The 10597-nt window shown below is 32.1% G+C and overlaps 1 long non-coding RNA gene across 1 annotated transcript; it reads left to right on the forward strand.

The window, feature by feature from the left end:
• Nucleotides 216-1928, forward strand: LOC108662313. Its single transcript, XR_001928218.1, has 3 exons — nucleotides 216-252; nucleotides 935-1016; nucleotides 1892-1928. It is a non-coding gene; the product is annotated as an uncharacterized LOC108662313 (long non-coding RNA).

The raw sequence follows: 10597 nt of genomic DNA on the forward strand, positions 1-10597 counted from the left end.
ATAATTGAGGAAATTTAAGTGGTGGAGAGAGATTGCTTAATGGCTAAGTATGACACATGGACAAATGGAATGGTGACATGTGTCAAATTTATATCCATTTATTTTTTGGCTTAAAAATCAGCATAAAATCAGCCCATTTCTCATTCATATGGCCGGCCAAAGGAAGAACAAAGGAAGAAAAGAAGAACACAAACCCTAGGTGGAAAAATTCAAGGGAAAAGTATGAAAATTCAAGTAATCAAGCAATCAAAGGTAAAATTTCTTGATTTTGACTTGTGATCTACCTTTCCCATGCATTCTTTTGCATTTTCCATGGTTGAATCACATGATTTCATGATGGGTATCTTGCTGGCTGAACACCTAGAGAGAGGTTTTGATGCTTGATTTGGTTAGATTTTAAGATATTCTAGTGTTTTTAGTTAGTTAGTGATGTGTAGCATGAAAATCAAGCAAGAAAAATTCATGTTCTTCCATCACCCATCATTAGCTGAATTCTCCATGTGGAATATTAAGGATTATTTTGATTTTATTTGAAGTGATTTAGTTAGGAATTAGTGATTTATGATGTGAGAATCAAGTAGGAAAAATTATAGTGTTGATGAACCCATCATGGCTGAATTTTCCAAGAGAAAATGTGAGGATGATTTTGCCATATTTCAAGTTATTTAATTTGTGTTTGATGATTTGGAGTATTGGGAGAAAAATGAAATCTTTTTGGAGTTAAATTGGATGTATTGGCCAATTAATCGAGTGATAGATCAAATTAGGCCAATACCGTTTAATTTAGGTACACAATTGAATTTGTGTAGAACACCGTGTTTAGACAATAATCTGAGCAATTTGCATCCCATTTCATACATTAGTATAAAGCCTGAATTGGTTTTATAACAATTTAGCACAATGTAGTAAATGGCTTATTGTGCATTATGTCTAGGTGGTGAGCATTCTGGCAAAAGTAAAGAGATAGTACCCGAGAAATCAAGAGTCGGAGTACTTGGAATTCGACTCTCGAAATAGTGAGTAACCTTACTATCGTCTTAATTATCTAAAGTATGTTTTATTCGATTTTGTGAATTTTATGGAAAATGAATTAAATGATTAATTTTTCAGTTTTATAAACCAAATGTGATTTAATGAAATGATTTCATAAAATTGTCTTGAAATTGAATGATGGTTTGAAAATAGAGTAATTGGAGACTGTTTTTGTGTGTTGTAAATTCATGATTCTAACTGATTGGCTTATGGCAATATTGGCATGAATGGTTGATTTGATAAATGTGTTGGAAATGTATAAATTGTTGATTTGCCTTGAAAGGTTGCAAAATAAAATAAAATAATTGTTATGTCATGCTATTGCAAATTTTATTGTATGGTGTGTTTAGCTTGCTACAGTGGGCTGGTTCTGTGGACTAGCCTATTAGAGGGGCACGAAACCTGGTCATATTCTTACCTCTGTTGGAGAGGCGAGTAGGGTAACTCCCGATGTATAACTTTAGAGTTCACTTCACACCAAACCACCTCGTGATGATGAACTCCACTAATGCCAAGGAAAGGCTATGTTTTTAAAATAAAAATATGATTTATGCGTACATAACTTTTTAACAGCCTTGGCGGACTCAGTTGGGATAACCCTCGATCAAGGTATCCCTGATAACTGGGTATAAAAATGATTTTGGTACGAGCCAAAGTTTTAAGAAATTCATAAGCCATGTTGATTACTCAATTTACATGAATTGATTTTATTTGATTGAAATGAGTTGAAAGGTGATGAATTATAGTATGTTAAATTATTTTATCTGTCTCCATTTACTCGGCTTTAGATATTTTAGATGGTATATGTTTACTCACTGAGATTATATAATCTCACCACCCTCCTTTCCACCCATTTCAGGCTTAGGATAGTCTATAGATAGCTGATTTCATCGAGGACTACCATTGGATTTGCATCCTCCAAACTGTAGGTTCACAGTCTTTTTTACTTTTGGTTATTCGAGGGCTCACTTGTTACTGTAAATTAAATTAAATACTCTGGCTTACTGTATTACAATATATATGAATTTATTTTGCTTTCACGCTGTAAAAATTATTTATGCAGTGTTCTAAAAATATTGTTTTATAAGAAAATTGAATATTTTATTCAATATTTTTGTTTTATTCTAATAGTCATAATTTCATTTTAAATGAAGGTTTTAGATGTTTAAACTTATTTTTGATTATGAATTATGTGTTTGTACTCGCATACTACATTTTTAGCGGATTTCGAGATTTTTGAGAAAAAATGACCAAAATGACCTTGTGAGAAAAAAATTATTTTTCTATTGTTTTGATTTGGAAATAGTTTATAATATCTCAAAACATAATTTTAGTGACTAATACTCACATGGGAAGCGAGAAAAACTGATGTTAAGCCTTACGAGGTTTCGATTGACATTTCAGGTAATGAATGTCTATCGGGACATCGCGACGGTTGTCACGGGCTCGATGGGAGTTTCAGGTCGTGACATTAGTGTCTCATGACTTATTCTATCTATAAATCTATCTTAACTAACTCATCACTAAAAGTATAATCTATAATTCAATCAATCATTCTAAACATAACAAGCAATCACAACATATACATACGTTAGTCATAATATGCAGTCATCATGTATGCTCAATGAATGAATGCATCCTTCCCACAAATGGGCCACCCACATCTGAGTACCATTAGTGGCACATCGGCCTCACCCATGTTATGCGCCATCACCATGTGATGGAATTCTCATCATGAGGAGTGGAATCACAATACTGAGGAAAATTGATCGTATCCAATAATCATATGGGTCGTACCCATTTATCCTAAACTTGTTGTGAGTGGCATTTTACCTCACTTAAGCCGAGTGCCATCACTAGGTGGTGGTATTCTCATCATGACTGGTGGAATCGTTCTATATATATATCGCTAGGCACCATCAACATGTGTGGAATGTGTTGGAGTTGGATTTAAGTGGATTAATGTGATTATGTAAAGCATGGATTTCAAAAATTTTCTTTTATAAAGGAAGTAAGCAATCCAATTACACAAGTGGAGACACACATCATCCTTATTGCAAGTAACATAATCACATCTTAAAAATAAGAATCTATCAAGTAAGAAAAAATATGTTCTTTTTTTTTTAGATTCTTATTTTTGGAGAGCACCACACCAACAATTGATTTCTCGACCAAATAAGTTTACCACTTACTCTTCAAGAATCCTTTCAGCTTGAACCTTGAGTGGACAAGGTGTGGAATGCTAGACTACAAGATGGTAATAGATTTTGTCTCTTTATTCTTCCTAAAAATTAATGGCTATATTTTCTTTCAAAAAATTTAGCCAAGAATAAGAAAGAGGAAAAGAGATATGGCAAAGTTAGGAGGAGGAGGGAAGTGAAGGCTAAAACTTTTTCAAAAAAAGTATGTATGTTTCTTTTCTTCCAATCTCTTTTCTTTTTAATAAAACTCTTGCCGCAAAGGTTTAATCAATATCAAATACCTTTGAATCAATCTTGACCATCCATTTAGAGTTATGGAAGCATCAAATATACTCCATAATAACTAAAATTAAAATGAAAGAATAAATAATTTAATTTTTTAATTATCATTTAGAGTTCTTGATGAAACAAAACTTCTTATTGAATAATTACTCTTATTTTATTATTATCCATCTTTATTTAAAAAATTAATAATAAATAAAAGAGTGATAGTCAAACATGGAATCTCTTTTTTATCAACATGGATGTCTAGATTCATTTTGCAAGAATCCTCCAAGCATTATCTTAATTTAAGACAACTCTTGTCTTTAATAAAGATAAAAATATTTTATCTTGTTTAAATTGAGACAAATATGTTTTCTTGCCTAGATTAAGATAAAAAATATTTTTCTTGTCTTAAATTAAGACATACATATTTTCTTGTCTAAATTAAGTCTAAACATGATTTCTTGTCTAAATTAAGAGAAACATGTTTAAGCTGCCATTTTTGTACACAATTTAATTAATCAAATAAAACATGCATTCCAACTTAAACAAGTTGAATTCTATGAAGCTAAGTGGGGAATCTATTTGGACGTAGATATTCCAAGCTCCAATAAACTTAGAATTATTCATAATCTCATTAAAAATAATTCAAGCTTATTAACCATGAAATCACTCCACCATAGATTCATGGTTGCACTCTTGGATTAACTATAATTATAAGAAATAATTTAATACTTGATATTAATTATTAGTTGTCCAATTGCAAACCTTATATTGTGAACCCTCATAACCATCCAATGACAAAATGTGTGAATTTTTCGTTTTACTCTTTATGCTAATTTTGTCTTCTAGTCTCAAATTTCATCAAATTAGTGATTCAATACTCTAGATCTAATCTTTTGAGTATCCAGATGTGATGAGTAGCTAATTCATCAATCCACTGGGGTCAAATTAATCACCAATCTTTCTAAAATCATTAGAAGTGATGTTAACGCTATGAACTCCATTCTTTGGATATATGTTCCCAGATGTTCATCTCGGTTATAATCCCAACATATGGAGTCTAGATCAACGCTTTATGATGATCATGTTCATGATATATCAAAGATTATAAGGAGATTAAACACAAGTCCACTATCCATCAGGATTTCGGTTCTACTATAAGCAATGCATAAGTGTGAGATCATGATTTAAGTAACGGTTAAACTTAAATTTGATTCTCACATGATTCTAGTTCATGTTATAGTGTCATTATTCAAAGTCAACCATTTCAATGATTTGAGACTCATCATTTCCTTGAAATGAATCATATTCGTTTCGTTGAAAGTAATCTGGACAATACAGTCTTAACACAATAAAGTGACCAGCTTTATTATATGGTTGTGAACTATTTTTAGATTTAATTAAAATACATGTCTCCTATGTATGACTCGTTATACAAATGTATTTTAATATCTCAATAGAATCATGGTACCTTAATAACTAGATAATGAATGCTTACTTAAAACAAACTTTTCGTCTTATAATCAAAATGTACTTTCATTACAAATAAATTAAATGAAATTAAACATGAGAAGATACTTCCTTTCCAGGGCACCATATTCTCAAAATTCTTAACAGATTGTTACATCACATCGTGTGGAAATGCTAAGAAACGTGCATATACAAGTAGTTTCTCATAACTCATTTCTTTATCAAAACCTACTCAAGCATTACTAAGACTCATACTTCATATCTATACTTACTCATAGGGTATGTGGAACTACATCACATATTATTCTAAAGTATTATGATTCACATGTTTAAATATTCATCACATAAAACATATCATAAGCTTAAGGGTGGGAATGTCTACATCCACCTAAGCATTCACCTCTAGTTTCCATAGCAATAGCTTAAGTAGCATTTTACCATGAATCAATTCTTTCAAAAATACTTAATCATCATGCTTATCATCAAGTATAAAGGCAGGAAACTATTAGCCTTTAAATGACTTTTGTTTTGATTTGACAAAATTACATTTGATAACTTTGTTATATAGAGTTATTTTTAACACATTTGGGGACTTTAGTAGCTAAACTTTTGAGTTTTTAGGTTTGAATTTTAGCATTTTAGGTGTTTTTCTAATGTAAGTTAGATTACATGTTGAATAGTTAAATTAAGTTATTTTAGTTTAATTTTACTTTATTTTGTTTTTAATTTACTTTAAGAAGAGCTAAGGTCCATTTGTCTCATGGTTTTGTGTAGGATATGTGATGAGCAAGGTGAAATTGAGTTAAGATAGCATAAGTATGGTGAAGGTGTCACTCATACATGCTGCAGTAATTTAAAGATAACTAAAGCTTCAAAAGTCCAATTGATGTGATTTTTTATCCATTGGAAGGCTAAGAGAATGGGCTACAACTTTTATGTTTACCTTTTTAACCAGTTTAGACTAGATCGAGGTGAAAATCATGATCAAAAATGATAGACAGATGCAATTTTGAACACAAGGCAGCATGGAGATTGAGGCCGCGGCTCTGATTTACACATGGCCGCAGCGTTGAAGGAAATGCCACCGTAGCACTAGAGGATTATGGTTGCGGCGCTGAGCTAGAGGGGTGCACCATACAAATGGTCGAGAGTAGGCCACCGAGGTGCCACCAAGGAGTGTCATGACGCCAAGAAGTCAAGGCCACGACGCCACCTCGATTTCAAAAAATAAACTTTTGACAAAAAATTGGAAAGTAGGCACCTTACACATATTTAAGTGACTTTTTGAGAGCATTCAGAGGGACGACATTAGCTTTTCTAGGGAAATGGAGTTAAGAATCAAGCAAGAATTCCAGAGCAATTGAGAGAGATTCGTAATCAACAAGGTTTCGACATTAGTTTATTTCTCTTTTTTTGTGTTGTTCTTATTTTCTTGTTTTGAATTCATGGCTAAATTTCTTTGGATAGTGTTTTATTCAAATATTATGAACTAATTAGCTTATCTAGGATTATCGTAGATTTCAACATGTAGTTTGAATACTTGTTTTTCTATTATTTATCATGAAAGGGTATTGTTTTACTTATTCAAATATGTTCTTAATGAGTTTAATTGCTTGATCAATAATTAATTGATTTGTGAATCTAATTGAAACTCGAAAGATAGATTTTAGGTTGGACTAAGATTTGAATAGCGTATGTTCACGTGACTTAGGTGATTTGATTTGCGATTCAAGTAGACATATGCCAATTGTCATACATAGCTAAAATAGGACGCTTGCTTAATGAAATTAATTTATTTGATTCCTATAAACATATAGTGAACTAATTAAGTTAGGTATTTGTACAAGCCTCTCAATGAAAACTTGTTCATAGCTTTGGATTCTAGGTTAGTAAAATCGCCCAGGTAAAATGAATAACAAGAAAAGCTGGTATCAGATGATGTGTTGAATGAACCCATGATCCTAGGTCTTTAATCTATTACTTGCTCAATATATTTAATTTCTATTAGTTAATTTGGTGTTTCTTTTAAATTTTTCTTTTGATTAGTTTTTCAGTTTTCAGATTGCTTAAATAAGATTAATTTATTATATAATTTTAGTACTTAGTGAAACTTTTGAAACAAATCCTTGTAAGAATGATAATCTGGACTTACTATCTATATTACTTGTTCGATATGTATACTTGCGTGTACAATCTATATTACTTGTTTGATATGTATACTTGCATGTACAAAATTTTGTTTGAATTTGATGACAAGCATTTGAAATGTTTTGAATCATCATTTTAATCCCCTAAAGTTTTAGAAAATGTTTAACAAGTCATTCATACTTGGAAAATATCCAAAAGCTTTCAAACATTAAGTCTTCAGCTAGAACAAACAAAGGGCATACATCTTATTAGTTAAGGGTCGATTTTACCTTCACCATACTCAAGCCTAGATGAACAAACAAAGAGAGATTAAAACAAAGCCTCAAGTTTTGGGTCAACTACAAGATACCCATACTCGACTCCTTGGCAAAATGCATGAAGAATTGAAGGAAACTTGCAAGGGTCGACTACACACAAGAAATACTTGACCCTAAAGGAAGAAAAGAAGAAATAGAGGAAGCCTCGGGGAAGAGGGTTTGTTAGCTTTAAAATGATTATAGTTTTGCTTATGACAAAATATCAAATTTGGACTAACATTATTTGAATGATCCTTGACAAATTCTTGAAATGATTTATCTCTTATACATTTATTCTTCCATGATTACAAGCTTGATTGTTTTAGTTGTGTGAATTCTTGAAGCTATTGAATTATCACACACTTGCTTTACAAATCTCTACAAGCTTGGATGACTCAATTGTATGAGTGCCAAATTTGCTTAAAAGAGTTTTATTTATGATCCCTCTAACATTTACCTTTGAGATGTTGAAGTTGCAAGATAGATTCTCAAATGGTGAAGTTTATCTAAAAGCATTCACAGATCATCAATCTACACTACATCAAGCTTGCTTCAAGTCAATAAACTTAGTCATCACTCAACATTTGATCACAAGGAAGATATGGTCAAAGTTACTGTGAAACCTCGACCTCCATAGATGCGTAACTAGAGGTAGACTGATGAGTGCATCAAATTCACATATTTAATGGGAGATTAAAAACCTAATTAGTCTAAGTTAGACTAGATTTAGGATTAAATTTAGGTATTTTTATTTATTTTATTAGTTTAGTTTAGTTTATGTTTAAATGTTTATTTTAAGTTATTTATAATTATTTTATGTTTTTATAGGAGTAGGATCAAAAATAATTTCAATTGGTGAAGAAGGGTGCATAATGAATTGTTGCTCTATTTGCATATGTTTCGGTTTTTCAAGCATATCTCCCACTACAGAAGTCTAAATGACATGATTTTTGGACCATTAGAAAGCTAAGAGGAAAAAATACAACTTTTATGTTTACCACTTTGCCATTTCTGATCGAAAAGTGGTCAAAATCTTTGTCAAAGTGAAAGCACTACACTAGAAGAATAAAAAAAGGTATTTTTGTAAATTACGTGAAACTTTGATTGACTTTAGAGATAAATATCTAAAGTTCCAGCACCTTCTTCATCTTCCTCTCATTTCTTCTCTCTTTTTTTTTCAGAACTTTTCATCCTCCATGGAAAGAAACCTTAAAACCTCCATAACCTTCTCACACTAACTCCAAAATTCATGTTTTTGCACACTTTTTCATAGGGTTTTTCATTCTCTTTCACTTTTTCACCTCCAAAACCCTTAAAAAATTTTTTCCTCTATACTTTCTCTCACTAGCTCAACATTTTTAGAGAGAAAAACTCTTCAAATTAGCTTGAAAATTGTTGAAGGAGTTTTCCCCTTTTAATCCTCACTAAGAAAATGCAACTACAAGTCCACCAAGGTGAGAAATGAGTTAGGGTTGATTTTAAGTTGTTGAAGATGGCTAATAATTGGATTTGTGGGCTGTTATATTTTTGATGGTTATATTGTGTGTGATTAGTTCCAACGAGGCCCCACATGTCCATTTGGAGCATTAGTTGAAGTTAGAGTCGATCAAAAGAATCAACAAGGACAAGTGAGTGAACTTGTATTAAATTATTTTTGGGAAATACATATATGTTGAGATGAAGCACTTAAATGATTATATTTGGCTTTTTTTCTCTAAATCATGCTTGGGAACAAGCCCTTGATGAAACGTTTTATGTTGTAAAATGTGTAATGTGATGAACCCATGTGTTCCTATATTTTGATGATATATATGTTATTTTTTAAATGATAATATTGTGTGATAATTGTAACTGTGCATGTGCGGTGTGGGAGTGCACATGCCGGTGATGACAAGTGATTCTAGCTATATGTGGTGTGTGAGTGCACATGAGCTGATGACTGGTGGATGATGATTCCAGCTATGTGCGGTGTGGGAGTGCACATGAGTTGATGATCGGTGGATGATTACATGTTTACACATACCACAGAAATGTTAGAGAAAATATTATGTGATTGAAATGAATGTTAAATGTTGAAATTGTTAATTGCTTCCAAATTGATTTTCAATGCAATGAGAAACTTTCTGCCTTGCCTGTCTTGCTTGGATATTTTTTGTAGTTTTCACTCTTTTCAACTTCGTTGTTGATCATAGATCCTTCACTCTAAGGGATTAAATAACCAAAGGTTGAATTAAGGGGCTTTACAAGAAATTAAGCTAAATTGCATTGTTTTTAACATAAGTGCATCATGTTTTCTACAACTTTCCATATCCTTTGCTTGTTCCCTTCCTATGTTCACTCACTGGGTTTATACTCACTCTTTTAAACTTCATGTTTTCAGAGTCGGAGGCAGTTGAGACCTAGATTGAGGTGTCCACATATATTCATCTTTTTGGTGGGTACCATGGCATTCAGTAGTTATACCTTCACCCAAAGTCACTTCGTTGGTAGTCAAGAGTCTTTTGCCTGTGTATGCGTACGCGTGATGTAAATGTGAGACCTCAACCTCTATAGGCTTGTAACTAAGTATAGATGTAATAATACGAGCTAGGGGTAGTTTCGTTATTTTCTCTAATAAGCTTTCAGAAGAAAGTTTTATGATATTTTAAGGCTTAAATGGGTATAAAACTGCATAAATGATGTGTGCTGATGAAAACACGAAGAAAACTAGAAGTTTCAACAATTTTCATAATAGGGGCAAAATGGTCATTTTTCACCTCGGGTTAAAATTTTAAGTTTTTATGAACCCGAGCATGTTTAGACCATTATGGATATTGTCTCAGTGTTAAAAGAGCAAAAAGATTGCATAAAAGATTAGAGGAGAGTAAGTTAATTGGTGGAGGGGTATTTTCGTAATTTTAAAGGAAAAGATAAGGTTGCCTATAAATACCTTGAATTTCCAACAGCTTCTTGAATTTTCTAGCAGCTGGTCTTCTTTTTCCCTTCTCCTCTCTCACGTTTCTTCAAACTCCATTGAAGCTTGATTTTCAAACTTCCATAACTTTCTCTCTCTAGCTCCAATTTTCATGCTTTTGGTGCACCCTTCCATAAACCCTTGTGCTATTTCATCTTCTCACTTCAAAAACCTTGAAATATCTTGTTTTCATACTTTCTCTCACTAGTTGGGCATTTTAGAGAGAGAAA

This window comes from Theobroma cacao, chromosome 1 (genome assembly GCF_000208745.1).
Source record: "Theobroma cacao cultivar B97-61/B2 chromosome 1, Criollo_cocoa_genome_V2, whole genome shotgun sequence".
NCBI classification, from domain to species: Eukaryota; Viridiplantae; Streptophyta; class Magnoliopsida; order Malvales; family Malvaceae; genus Theobroma; species Theobroma cacao.